This window comes from Nicotiana tomentosiformis, chromosome 4 (assembly GCF_000390325.3).
Source record: "Nicotiana tomentosiformis chromosome 4, ASM39032v3, whole genome shotgun sequence".
NCBI lineage: Eukaryota > Viridiplantae > Streptophyta > Magnoliopsida > Solanales > Solanaceae > Nicotiana > Nicotiana tomentosiformis.
The window spans coordinates 21,621,748-21,636,094 of record NC_090815.1 but is presented as its reverse complement, the minus strand read 5'-3'; the positions used below and the strand labels follow the sequence as shown (position 1 = coordinate 21,636,094).

Below are 14,347 nucleotides of genomic sequence, written 5' to 3'. Positions count from 1 at the left end.
ACATTCGAATCCCGAATCTTCAACTGATGGTACCCCGACCTCAAATCGATCTTAGAGAATACCCTAGCACCCTGCAACTGGTCAAATATATCATCAATACGCAGCAACGGGTACTTGTTCTTGATAGTGGCTTTGTTCAATTGGCGATAATCAATACACATCCGCATTGTTCCATCCTTATTTTTCATAAATAATACTGGTGCACCCCAAGGCGATACACTCGGTCTGACGAACCCTTTGGCTAGTAACTCTTCAAGCTGTTCTTTCAATTCTTTCGGAGCCATGCGATACGGTGGGATAGATATAGGCTGGGTATCTGAAGCCAAGTCAATATAGACATCAATATCACGATCAAGTGGCATACTTGGAAGATCTACGAAAATACATCGAGGAACTCCCGAACTACAGGCACTGAATCAATAGCCGAAGTCTCTACAGTAGTATCCTGAACATAGGCTATATAAGCTAAACAACCCTTCTCAACCATGTGTTGTGCCTTTATAAAAGAAATAACTCGATTAAATGAACTAACAGGAGAACCCTTCCACTCCACCTTAGGAAATGCTGGAATAGCCAAGGTAACAATCTTGGCATGATAATCTAGAATAGCATGATATGGGGATAACCAGTCCATGCCCAGAATAATTTCAAAATCGGTCATCTTAAGCAATAAGAGATCTGCTCTAGTTTCATAACCACAGATTGTAGTAATACAGGACCGGTAGATCCAGTTCACAATAACAGAATCGCACACAGGAGTGGACATATAAACAGGAGTACTCAAGGACTCACGAGAAACACCCAGGAATGGAGCAAATAGAGAAGACACATATGAATACGTAGATCCTGGATCAAATAATACTGAGGCATCTCTGCCACAAACAGAAATAATATCTGTAATCACGGCATCTAAGGCCTCTGCATCTGGTCTAGCCGGAAAAGCATAGAACCGAGCTGGAGCGCCAACTATCGGCCTCCGCCTGACTGACCTCCACCTCTAGGATGGTCTGTACCCACCTGTCCTCCACCTCTGGGTGGTCGGACTACTGGTGGAGCAACTGGTCCGGTAAGCATAGGCTGCTGAACCTACTGTACTGGTCTACCCCGAAGCTTGGGGCAAAACCTCCGCATGTGACTGGGATCCCCGCACTCGTAATAACTCTTCGGTGCGATGGGCTGCTGACTAAGTGTCTGGCCCTGGGGACGTGAATACTCACTGGGAGGACTCTGAATAGCTGGTGGGCGGTAAGAACTCTCTGGGATAGCACTGAGATAAGGTCGCACTGGAGCACCTCGAGGAGGTGGTGGTGCTGGATATGGGGGTCTGCTGGACTGCCCCCTCACGAACTGACCTCTGCCCCCAGATGGAGAACCTCTGAACTCTCCAGAGTACCTGAACCGCTTATCTCTCATAATATGCTCTCAGCTCCGCTGACATACACCCTCAATCCTCCGGGCTATCTCCACAACTCGCTCATAAGAAGTACCCATCTCAACCTCTCGAGCCATAGTGGCCTGAATACCAGTATGTAAACCGGCTACAAACCTTCGCACTTTCTCCGCCTCAGTAGGAAGTATCATTAGAACATGGCGAGATAATACAGAAAACCTCGCATCATAATCAGTCACTGACATCTGACCCTGCTGGAGCTGCTCAAACTGAAATCGCAACTCTTTCCTCTGGGAGGGTGGAATATACCTGTCCAAGAAGATACAGGTGAATCTGTCCCAAGTCATGGGAGGAGAATCTGCTGGTCTGCAAAGAGCATAAGACTGCCACCATCTACGGACTCTACCCTCTAGCTGAAAAGTAGCGAAATCAATCCAATATCCTCATGTTGTACATACTATCCTTGCAACGATCAATGAAATCCTGTGGATCCTCATGTCGCTCACCCCCGAATACAGGAGGATGTAGTCTAGTCCATCTGTCCAATAGTTTCTGAGGATCGGTGGCTACAGTTGGCTTGGGCTCAGGTGTAGCTGCTGCCACTGGCTGGGCTCCACCCATGGGTAGTGCACCCTGGGAGCCTGCGCGGTAGGCGTATGTGCTCCCCCGCCCGCCTGAGATGTGGCTGGGTCTGCCGGAAATAAATCGTCCTGAGTCATATTGTCCATGAATCGCAGCATACGACCCATGACATCCTGAAATCCCGGTGCAGATGTGAAGTCCACCGGAGCTGGCTCTGCCACATGCACCTCACCTCGCTCCTCAATAATGGGATTCTCTGCTGGATCCACTGGCGGCATAACCGGAATAGTCCTGGGACATCCTCGCCCTCTACCACGGGTTGGAGTCCTCCCTCGGCCTTTGCCTCGGCCTCTAGCAACTGGGGGAGTAGCTCTTCCCTGGTCTGGAACTTCATTCGAGCGCGTTCTCACCATCTGTGAGAAAATAAGAGAAGGATTTTTAGTGCTACATTAAGTGCACGATGGAATGTGAAGAAAGGTAATTTTCTAACACCCTATAGCATCTCGAAGATAAGTACAGACGTCTCTGTACCGATCCACAAGATTCTATTAGGTCTACTCATAACTTGTGAGACTTACGTAAACCTAGTGCTCTGATACCATGTTGTCACAGCCCAATTTTACCTGTAGGTCGTGATGGTTCCCAACACTACAGCTAGGCAAGCCAACTAATAAATTAAGCATACATTGATAAAATTTAAAACCAAGAAAATATAAACCCAAACTCTACCAATGTATGTCCCAAGACCTGGTGTCACAAGTGAATGAGCATCTAGTAGATTATACAAAACTCCAAATACTGTCTGAAATAAAATAGACAGAATGTAAATATAAGAAGAGACACTGGTAGCTGCAGAATGGCTCAGAAAGGCAGCTCACCACTATGCCTCGGGATGACGTGGATATGTGATGATAGGTCCTCCACTAGTACCTGTCTTAGATCCTGCACAAAAAGTGCAGCAAGTATAGTATGAGTACGTAAACAACGTGTACCGAGTAAGTATCAAGCCTAATCTCGAAGTGGTAGAGACGAGATGGCCGACTTTGACACTCACTATGGGTCAATAATAATAACTGAAAAATAAAACTAGGATTTTTAAATCAGCATGATTTACAGAATTTACAATAATTTATTTAATCAGCGAAAATAATCAAATTCCTTCAATGTAACAATTCTCAATATATTAATTGAATTCCTTCAATTCAAATAATTTCCAATTTATCAATTAAATCTCATTTACAGGAGTAACAATTAATTCCTTAACAAGCAAGAATAATAATTCATTAAATTCCAAGAATTTTTTAATTTATTTATTTGCTCCACAAGCTGAAATAAATTATTAAAGTATCGTGTAATTTTTATTATTAAGCACGATTTATGCCGAGGACGTACGGCCCGATCCAGAGTGTCGTGTACACTGCCGAGGGACGTGCGGCGCGATCCATAGATTCATCTATCCTGTCGAGCCGTTCGGCCCGCTCCACAAGAAAGGAGGACATTTTCTTATGTGCCTCCGGAATTAGAGTATATTTATTAAAAAATAAATTCGGGAGGAGAATAATTTCTTTTAACAATTAATTGATTTAAATAGAAAATCAAGCCTATGAGATTTTCATCCTTTAATATCTTTATCTAACAATTCACAATATATTCATATATATCAATTATTATTAATTAATCAAAGAATACAATCTACACAAGTAATGCATGCTTTGAGTCCTAAACTACCCGGACTTTAGCATTAATAGTAGCTACGTACGGACTCTCGTCACCTCGTGCGTACGTAGCCCCCACAATTAGCAATAATTATTTAATTTTAATCACCTATGAGGTAATTTCTCCCTCACAAGATTAGACAAGAGACTTACCTCGTCTTGCTCCAATTTAATCCACTATAAGGCCTTTTCCACGATTATCCAACTCTGTCTGGCTCGAATCTAGCCAAAATAATTCGATACAATCACTAAAAATTATAGGAATCAATTCCATAAGAAAATACTATATTTTTAATAAAAATCCCGAAATTAATTAAAAATTTGTCCGTAGGACCCACGTCTCGAAATCTGGAAAAAGTTATGAAATCCGACAACCCATTCAATTACGAGTCCAACCATACCAGTTTCACTCAAATCCGACTCCGAATCGATACCGAAATCTCAAAAAATTCGTTTTTATGAGATTTCTAAAAAGTTCCCAAATTTAAGTCTCAAAACACTAATTTATGGTGAAAATAATGATATACTTATATATGTAGACCAAATCCGAGTTAATATCACTTACCCCAATGTTTTTCCCTTGAAAATCTATCAAAAATCGCCTCTGCTCAAGCTCAAGTTCGTCAAAATGGCAAATAAGACGAATGTCCTCTGTTCTTATAACTTACAGCTCTGTCCAGTTCGATCAAGGAACTCGATCAGGGGAACTCGATATCAGGGAGCTCGATCTTGGGAGCTCGATCAAGGAGCTCGATCTCAGGGAGCTCGATCTTGGGAGCTCGATCAAGGAGCTCGATCTCAGGGAGCTCGATCTTGGGAGCTCGATCTCAAAGAGCTTGATCTCAGGGAGCTCGATCTCAGGGAGCTCGATCAAGGGAGCTCGATCAAGGAGCTCGATCTCAGGGAGCTCGATCAAGGCCCTCGAGCATTGCCTTCGATCGTGGCTTCGATACTGAGCCTCGTCCTTGGCTTCGACTCAGGCCTCGATCGTGGGCTCGATAGCTGGGTTCGATCTGGGGCTCGATCACAGCCCATAATATACAGCAGAAGTAAAAATTGCAGCAGCTTTTTAAGTCCAACTTTTGATCCGTTAACCATCCGAAACTCACCCGGGGCCCTCAAGATCTCAACCAAATATACCAACAAGTCCTAAAACATCATACGAACTTAGTCAAACCTCTAAATCACATCAAATAACGCTAAAACCATGAATCATACCCCAATTCAAGCTTAATGAAACTAAGAGTTTTCAAATTCTACATTCGATGTCGGAACCTATCAAATCAACTCCGGTTGACCTCAAATTTTACACACAAGTCATAAATGACATAACGGAGCTATAAAAATTTTCGGAACTGGATTCCGACTCCGGTATAAAAAAATCAACTCATCGGTCAAACTTCCAAACTTATATTCTTGTTATTAGCCATTTCAAGCCTAATTTAACTACGGACTTCCAAATTAAATTCCAAACACGCTCCTAAATCCAAAATCACTATACGGAGCTGTTGGAATCATCAAAATTCTATTCCGGGTCGTTTTCTCAAAATGTTGACCGAAGTCAAACTTAGCACTTTAAGGCCAACTTAAGGAACCAAGTGTTCCGGTTTTACCCCAAACACTTCCAAATCCCGAACCAACCATTCCCGTAAGTCATAAATCATTACAAGCACCTACGGAAAATTTTATTTTAGAAAACGGGGTTCTAAAAGTTAAAATGACCGGTTGGGTCATTACATAAAATACTCTCAACTTAATGATTAAGAAAAAAGTAATTGTGAATAGTCAACGATTTATTAAGAAACTTTGAGGATTTACAAGGTTAGTTACACACAATTGCATAAAGTTCTATTAGGCGAGTCCAGTACGCTGGGCGTTGGGCGAGTCCAGGGCGTAAGCCCCGACAGTCGAGACGTAAGTCTCACGAAACTAGCCCCACACATAAGTCTAGGGGCGTTTTATGAGTGCTCCACCTGGGACGAGCCCTGGGCAAGTTCCAATTCTGCCTTTTAAATCATAGATCACACTCCACTTTCCCTACTTTTCTTTCTCGAATTGAATTACACTTGCCGATTGGTTCAGAAGTCATCGATCATATCTTCGTTCTTCTTCCCCAACCACCCTTCCCTCCCCTCCCCCTCCCCCCTCCCCTCCTTTTGGTCTTTTTCCTTACAAATTTGGTCTGAAGCTTCCTTTATTGTTGCACTCAGTCCTTATTATTTGTTTTCTAAGATTTTTATATATTTATCAAGAAAAGTACTTAATAGTATTAATTATAAGAGTTACTTGGCTAAATTAACTTTTATATCCTTCTCAAATTATTCTTTATCTTTCCTTAGATTTTTTAGATCACTAATCTTAAGGTACGCGCGTTGCGCGTGTATATTATTTCTAATAAGTAAATTGTTTTTTAAAACCTCATAGACATTACGTGAAAGTGTAAAATAAAATAAAAGTGTAATATGATAAATTGAAAAGTTGAAACTTTTGTTCAGTTAGAAAGTAAAGAGATTGCATCAACTCTTCAAATATTATATAACTTTTAACTCAAGGAAAAATAAGAATCTTTTAACTATTTTTGACAATTTATAATCTAAAGATAGACTCATGTTGTGCCAATATTCGACCACGAATAACTAAAATATAAAGCACTTAGATTCAAAGAGAGATATTAAATTAAGAGCGAAACATTTTGGGATTGCACACAAATTTCTCATACCCTACGGTTTGCAAGTAGATGATGTTGTGAATAAGACTAATCCAGTTAGGATTATTGAGCCAGGATCTAATTTAAGAGAAAGCCCAAGGACTAAACGATCAAATATAATATCGGGCAGTTATATTTGGGATCCAGTGATATGTAGGCATGCGAATACTGTTCAGAAAAATGTCTGAGTCCTCGTTACGAGTCTAACTTCTCATTCCTTTCTTTGGTTCTATTCTATCTTACTTACTTTTGCATTTTGTTTTTCATTACTATTGTTCTATTTCGTTGAGTTGTAATGGTTAGATACTACCATCAATATAATCTGTATTAAGTTGTTACATTGGTACTTTCATGAAGAGGTGTTCAATCGAGGACCAAATATTTCAGACTATCGGCGATTCAATTAAGGTCACGAAGGATTAATGATCTAAGGATTTGGATGAAATTCGTTCACTGCTACATGAGTTAGTTGGAAACCTTGCGACAAGTAAGCCCACTCCGGTGGAATTCCGACGATTCTGTGACGAGAATCCAGAGTCCTGGATTTCTCAGGCTGAACGATACTGTGCATTCTATGGAATTTCAGAAAACAACAAGTTACTTTTCGCCTCGTCCTATCTCGATGGAGAAGCTTTAGACTGGTACCGATGGCTCTTCCAGAATAAGCAACTGGTGGATTGGGAATATTTTATTGCGAAGGTGCGAATTCGTTTCCGTCAAAAGGGACTAGAATCAGTCAAAGGACGCTTGGCGAAGCTCCGACAAACAACTACTGTGTCTGAGTACCAGAGTCGTTTTGAGGCTATTTTAGCCTCCTACAGAGGCAAAACGGAAGCATGCAAGGTGTTCGATGAAATGTTTGAAAAGGAGATCGATCGTAAGCATAGCATGGATGTTGGTCGTTTGGCACAGGAAATTTCGGGGAACACCAACGGCCAAGTAGTCAACATTAGTTGTCTTTCAAACGTAACTACCTTACTCCCTATAACACCTATGGAGTCTACCTTCAAGGATGGAAAGTCCAAGGAGGAGAGCGATGTGAAGGTGCTAGTCGAAGGCTCAGTTCCTGCGGTTCAACAGCAGCTGACTGCTGCTAGCCTAATCAAGGAAGCTGCAAATATCGAACAAGAATTGGTTCCAGAGCATTTTTGCCCAATCTTACGGCATCTCGCTCACAGGACGGATACAGAACATCTTAAGAAAATCCTGTCGAAACATTTGGAGTATATTATCAAGTCTCAGGTTCCAAGTCTTCAATCTCTTACCAACCAAACTATGACTGAGCTAGAAATTGAGTTGAGCCCTCTTAGAAATCACATTATCACGGCACCAAGGATAAATTCCAAGACCTTAACTCTAAGATTCTATTCAGAGTATGTGGTTTCTAACTCTATGACTCATGTGTGGGATCCAGGATGGCAATGGCGTATGTATTTCTCCATTTTTCTATTGATTTTACATTGGTAATTGCTACTTCTTCAATTTTTAATCTCTTTGATATTTACTTAGAAAAGAATAACCAGAAAAAGGAAAGAAAGAAGATGGAACTGTTTGTGTTCTCTTATCACTGCATGAGTGACATATAAAGATGGGTGCCAAGTCTTGCTTGATGCCTGTGCATTGGATCCTAAAGACATGGGTAACTTGGGAATTTATTTTTTTCATCGTCCCTCCCTTATTTTCTCTCTCTACAATACCTATGAAATCATTCACATTCAAATTGCTGGTTCAGAGACTAGGGACATATTAATGAAGGCATTTAAAAGTAACAGTGATGATTCTCAAGTTGAAGCTTTAACGCTTTCTTGTTTTAGCTTGCACTCAACAGAAAATGACTTGGTATTGGTTCCAGTTGAACCTTTGTGGTCTTATTTTATAATTGTAGGTAGTCACACCTTGTCCAATGGGCTGTATGTTGTCTATGGCTACATTGCATCCACATGTCCTTCAATTGCAAGGGAAGAATATACACTAGTCTTAGATGAATATTTGGATGTTAAACATAAAGTTTTGGTGGAGAACTTCACATGGTCAATAGTTTCACAACATGATTTCAGTACTACTCTTGATTGCGAAACTGAGATTTGTTACATGGTGCTTGTTGGAATGAATCATATTGCACTGCTTGATGCTGTTATTGGGTTCCAGAACTATGATGCGCAATTTGACGAGATTCAAACTAGTGTTCGCGGGCCTGTGGAAATAGTAGAAAGAAATGGTGATGAGCATTTAGTTAAAGTCGTGTATGCCAACAACTGGTCCCCCATGATTTGTTTACGTGGACTTATCATTCATTTGTTTGTTGGAAGAAAAAGTTGGTATACTTATATTGTTACTATAGGTGATGTTGGGGTGTTACAATATTTTGAATCTGTGGTGGTGGCAGATATTGGAGCAATATTGTAACGACCCGACTTGTCGTTTTAAGAATTAACTCCCCGTTCAGTGACTTAAGGTCTCGAGCAGTTTCACAATATGTATTATGACCCGCGGGTGTGGTTGAGTTTGATTTACTGAAGATTCAGAATTAAATTAAAAGAACAATCTTTATTTAGAAGCATAAATGGAAAGAGTTGACCGGAGAGTTGATTTTTGAGTAAACGATCTCGGATTCAAATTCTCATGGTTCCAATAGCTCTGTACGGTGATTTTGGACGTATGAGCGTGTCCGAAAAATTATTTGAAAGTCCGTAGTGGAATTTGGCTTGAAATGGCGAAAATAAAATTTTTGGGAAGTTTGGAGTTGACTTTTTGATATCGGGGTCGGAATCTAGTTCAGAAAATTTATATAGGTCGGTTATGTCATTTATGACTTGTGTGCAAAATTTGAGGTCAATCGGACGTGATTTGATAGGTTTCGGCATTAAATGTAGAAGTTGAAATTTCTTAGTTTCATTAAGCTTGAATTGGGGTATGATTCATGGTTCTAGCATTGTTCGATGTAATTTGAAGTTTCGATTAAGTTCGTATGATGTTTTAGGACTTGTTGGTATGATTTGACGGGTCCCGAGGGGCTTAGGTGTATTTTTGGATCATTGGTTGAAAGACTAGTAAAGTTAAGAAATTTGGGAGTTTGACCATGGTAAATATCGGGTCAAGATGACCTCCTTTCAGTGTTTTGAGTGCGCGAGCAGATCCGTAGCATGTTTTATGATTGAAATTCATATATAGTTTGTGTCCTGGAGGTTTCAGATGAGTTTCAGGGTGGTTTCAGATCATTTCTGAGAAGTTTGAGTTTGCTGGTTTCTTGTGAAACACTGTTCATTCACAATTCCGAACCATTTATGGCAATTGTGAAAACACTGTTCATTCGCAATTGCGAACAATTTATGGCAATTGCAAAAACACTGTTCATTCGCAATTGCAAACCATTTACGGCAATTGCGAAAACATTGTTTATTCGCAATTGCGAAAAAACTGTTCATGTGAGGTACTGTCCATTCGCAAATGTGAAGTTTTTGTCTGTAAATGCGAACCTGGGCAGAAACTTAAGGATTGAAAATATGTCATTTCTTCATTTTCGATTGGGATTTTTGGAGCTCGATTTTTGGGCGATTTTGAGGATTTCTTCACGACTTCGACTGGGGTAAGTGTTCTATATCCTAAAGTGATTATATTTCATGAATCTATGATTATATTCATCGTTTAATTCGGATTTAAATGGAAGAAATCAAGATTTTTACAAAATCTTCCAAAAATAAAAATTTAAGATTTGGTGGTCGAGTTGTTATTAGAATTCGATAAAATTGGTATGGTTGAACTCGTATCGGAATGTGTGTTCGTATTTCATGAAAATTATGTCTGGTTCCGAGGGGCGGGCCCCGCGTTCACTTTTGTTGACTTTTTGGAATAAAATTTTAAGTCGACGTATTATTATCCGGAATTGTTTCCGATGAATTTTAATGAAGTTATACAATTAATTTGGATAGATTTGAGCTATCCGGAGGCCAATTCAAGCAAGAAGGCTATTTTGGAATATCAGCCTAACTTCAAAAAGGTAAGTGTCTTGCTTAACCTCGAGTGGACGAATTACCCCTTAGGCATTGAGTCTTATCTGCCATTTGTGAAATGTGAAAAGCCGTGTACGCGAGGTGACAAGTACGTACTCGGGCTTATACGCGCAAAATTCATTGAAATAAAGTCTTAGGCATTATTGCGTAGTAAATTGAGAAATTGTGGAAAATTATTAAATCATCTGTTTGCCATGCCTAAATCCTTATTGTTGAATTTGTTTTTATATGATTATTTGATGTGATTGCTACTTGAAATATTTATGATATTTCGTGAGTATTGTTGGTTTAATATTTCTTGGAAATTAATTCCAATATGCATCTTCTTATGCAAATAATTAATTTAAGCAAGCTTAAGAATAAGTGTTAATATAATTATCTAAATTTGCATTAATGAAGGTTTTGCTTTATGCTGAGTAATTTCTATCTCAATTGATTATTTTTGGGTGTTATATAAATTGTGTGGAGCCTTGGGCTATTTGTTGTGAAAGTAATTGATTTTGTTATATCTTTGGAATTTGGTTGTGGCCATTAGGCAAATTATGATATGAATTGATTTTATTATATTGTCGTGTTAATTTTCTATGTAAATTATTGTGTTGTGTGAGTTACTATTTTGGGGAGATAAGGGTGGCATTTCACCGTTGATATTATATGGGTATATGGGTGGCATTTCACTATTGTTGTGTTTGTTGAAATATTGTCTGGGCGGAGCGATAAGGGTGGCTATAGGAGCGATAAGGGTGGCAATAGGAGCGATAAGGGTGGCTATTGATATTGTTTGGGCGGAGCGATAAGGGTGGCAATAGGAGCGATAAGGGTGGCTATTGTCAGGGACGATATGTGATGATGTGGGGTTGTGGTGTTGATAATTTTCATGTGATGTGATTTTCTTGTATTTATTTCTATACCTTGTGCAACTTGTCTTGGTGTTGATAAATTGATAACAATCTGATTTATGTTGAAATTGAGAGCCTGTGGCTATTGCCAGGCGGATTATAAAATGAAATGTGGGCATGAGGTGCCGTGAGTAAATAATGAGAATATTTGGCACGTGAATTGTTCGTGCAGTTGTGATATGAAATGTGGGCACGAGGTGCTGTGATAAAATGATAATGATAATTAGTACGTGAATTGTCCGTGCAGTTGTGATATGAAATGAGGGCACGAGGTGCCAGAAAAATATGATGATTTAATTATGGGCACGAGGTACCGTGGAAATATGAAAATGGGCTGAGACCCGTGTTTACAAAAAATATAAAAATGGGCTGAGACCCGTGTTTTTATGATTATGAAATGAGGTGTCACATAATAACTTTTTAATTGAAAGAATTATATTCAAAATATTTATTTGGAAAGATTTTTAATTTGAAAGTATTATATGAAAGAATTTTATTTGAAAGATATTTATTTGAGGAAATTGTATTTGAAAAAATTTATTGAAAGAATTATATTTGAAAAATAATTATTTGAGAAAATTATATTTGAAAGAGAGTTATCTGGAAGAATTATATGTGAGACATTTATTTGAAAGAGTTAATTTAATTGGGTGTACTTGTGTTTATTAATTGTTGAGTGATATTAATGGTATTCTTGTTGTCTGCTGTGCATATCACTGGTTGTTCCATGTTGTCCTATTGTTATTTGTTTCCTATTATTTTGTATATTATATTGCACAAGTTATTAAACTAGTGAGTGTTTTGACTGTACCTCGCTCTACTCCATTGAGGTTAGTCTTAATACTTATTGGGTACCGACCGTGGCGTACTCATACTACACTTCTGCACATTTTTGTGCAGAGTCAGGTATTGAAGATATCAGACTTGAGCAGAGTTAAAGCACGATCATAAGGATTCAAGGTAGAGTTGCTTGGCCGTCGCAGTCCCTTGTAGTCTTTTTATTTCATTGTACTGATAATTTGTAATCAAACAGTATTGTATATTCGGTACTAGTGATCATTCCATGTATTCAGTTAGAGTTCGTGACTCATTACTACCAGTCTTGGGAGGTTGTGTATTGTAATTATTTTCGCTGTTAGATTTAATTCAAAAAAAAAATAATTTCAAAATGTAATGGAAATCGGCTTACCTAATCTTAGAAACTAGGTGCCATCACGACGCATGTGGTGGGATTTTGGATCGTGACAAATATTCTCGGCAATGGAAATTATTTGTATGTTGCAGGTTCTTTATCAAGATATGGCTCTTTTTCTATATACCCTTACAACTATTGTTATGCTCATTAGTACACTGGTCTTTGGCTTCTTGACCAAATCACTTGTTAGCCCTCTACTTTCTTATCGTGACAGTACTAAGAGTATAGACAGAGAACCAAGCATCTCAAAAGATAGGCCCTTGTAATGGCAGAATCTGCAACAATTACCTTTCTATGCGCAATGGATGTTTTCTCATGTTGTTTGAAAGACTTGTATATGCACTCCATTCCTACTGGAGGCTCAATGCTCGCTTACATCGGGCCAATATTTGGTGTGGGACGTCTTGCTAGCCGTGTTCCTAACTCGAACCTTGAGGACAAGGTTCTTTTTGAGGAGGGGAATATTATTGTGAACAAGACCGGTCCAGTTAGGACTATTGGGCCAGGACCTAATTTAAGAGAAAGCCCAAGGATTAAAAAATCGAATAGAATATCGGGGAGTTATATTTGGGATCCAGGGGGTATGCAGGGCATGCGAATACTGTTGAAAAAAATGTCTGAGTCCTCTCCTCCTCAATTCTGAGTCTAGCTTCTCATTCCTTTCTTTGGTTCTATTCTATATTACTTAGCTTCTGCATTTTGTATTTCCATTACTATTGTTCTACTTCGTTGAGTTGTAATCGTTAGATACTACCATCAATATAATCTGTATTTTGAAATTGTTACAGATAATCAACAAAATCTGCAAGTGAAGTTAAAAAATTCCACAAATAAACATTGAAGCTAACCAAGCTAATCAAATTCTATACAAAAAGTTGAAAGGTCGAATCATTAAGTTCGAGCAAATAAGTAGTTTGTGAAACAAAATGCTTTTGAACTATATTTAAATACTTCAATCAAATTGTACCCACGTGTTCATTTAAATGATGCAAATAAGTGCAATAGGAGGAAGAGAAATATGAAGTTAAAAGAAACTTGAAGATATTCAAAGCATAAGCGCCGAAATCTCATAAACTTCTAAAAGTCATTGTCTTTTCACATGTTGCGTCTAACAAAAAGTATATAATTACAAAAACCTTTTACCTACATAAATAATTTTCTTTTTATTACTTGAATGATGTATCTAATCATCACTCATTCTTTAATATTTTCTTTTCTTATTTACTTAAGATATGTTAAGAATATTGTTATACTTTGAGTGCATTCTTTGTTTATTGTCAATTCTTCGATCTTCTGTGTGTTTGATTATTTGCATTCTTTTCCTTTTTCCTTTTTTTTTCCTTTGTTGCAAATAGACAAAATATATATGTATAATCAGTATGATTCTTTCCCCTTCTTACGGTATATTGGAAGAAGACATATTCAAGGGAAAAAAGGAAGGAAAAATTAACATAAAATAAAAAAACTGAAGAAAATTAAAATATAATAGAGGATTGATGGTACCTTTTCGAGAAATTTATAGTGAATTCAGTAGCAGCACAATGCCTTTTTTCCCTCTTTCTTCACTGTTGCAAACTCCAACAATGGAAAATATGAATTTAGTGGCTTCTTACAAAGGTGTTGGCAAACTTCTTTAAATGGATTCATGTAATGAGTTGATAATTGCACTGAAGTGCTTAACCAAGCGTCCATGGAGAATTGAGAATAGGTGTAACGTAAATTTAGAAAGATTCCATGTAACGACCCGAGTTGTCATTTTAAGAATTTACGTCCTTTAGTGACTTAAGGTCTTGAACAGCTTCGTAATATGTATTATGACCCGCGGGTGTGGTCGAGTTTGATTTTCGGA

The 14,347-nt window shown here is 38.5% G+C and overlaps 1 long non-coding RNA gene across 1 annotated transcript; it reads left to right on the top strand.

Annotated features, from left to right (window-relative positions):
- Nucleotides 1-6,335: 6,335 nt before the first annotated feature.
- On the top strand, nt 6,336-12,595 carry LOC138908903 (uncharacterized). Its single transcript, XR_011415305.1, has 3 exons — nt 6,336-9,980; nt 10,324-10,391; nt 12,226-12,595. It is a non-coding gene; the product is annotated as an uncharacterized lncRNA (long non-coding RNA).
- Nucleotides 12,596-14,347: the final 1,752 nt, after the last annotated feature.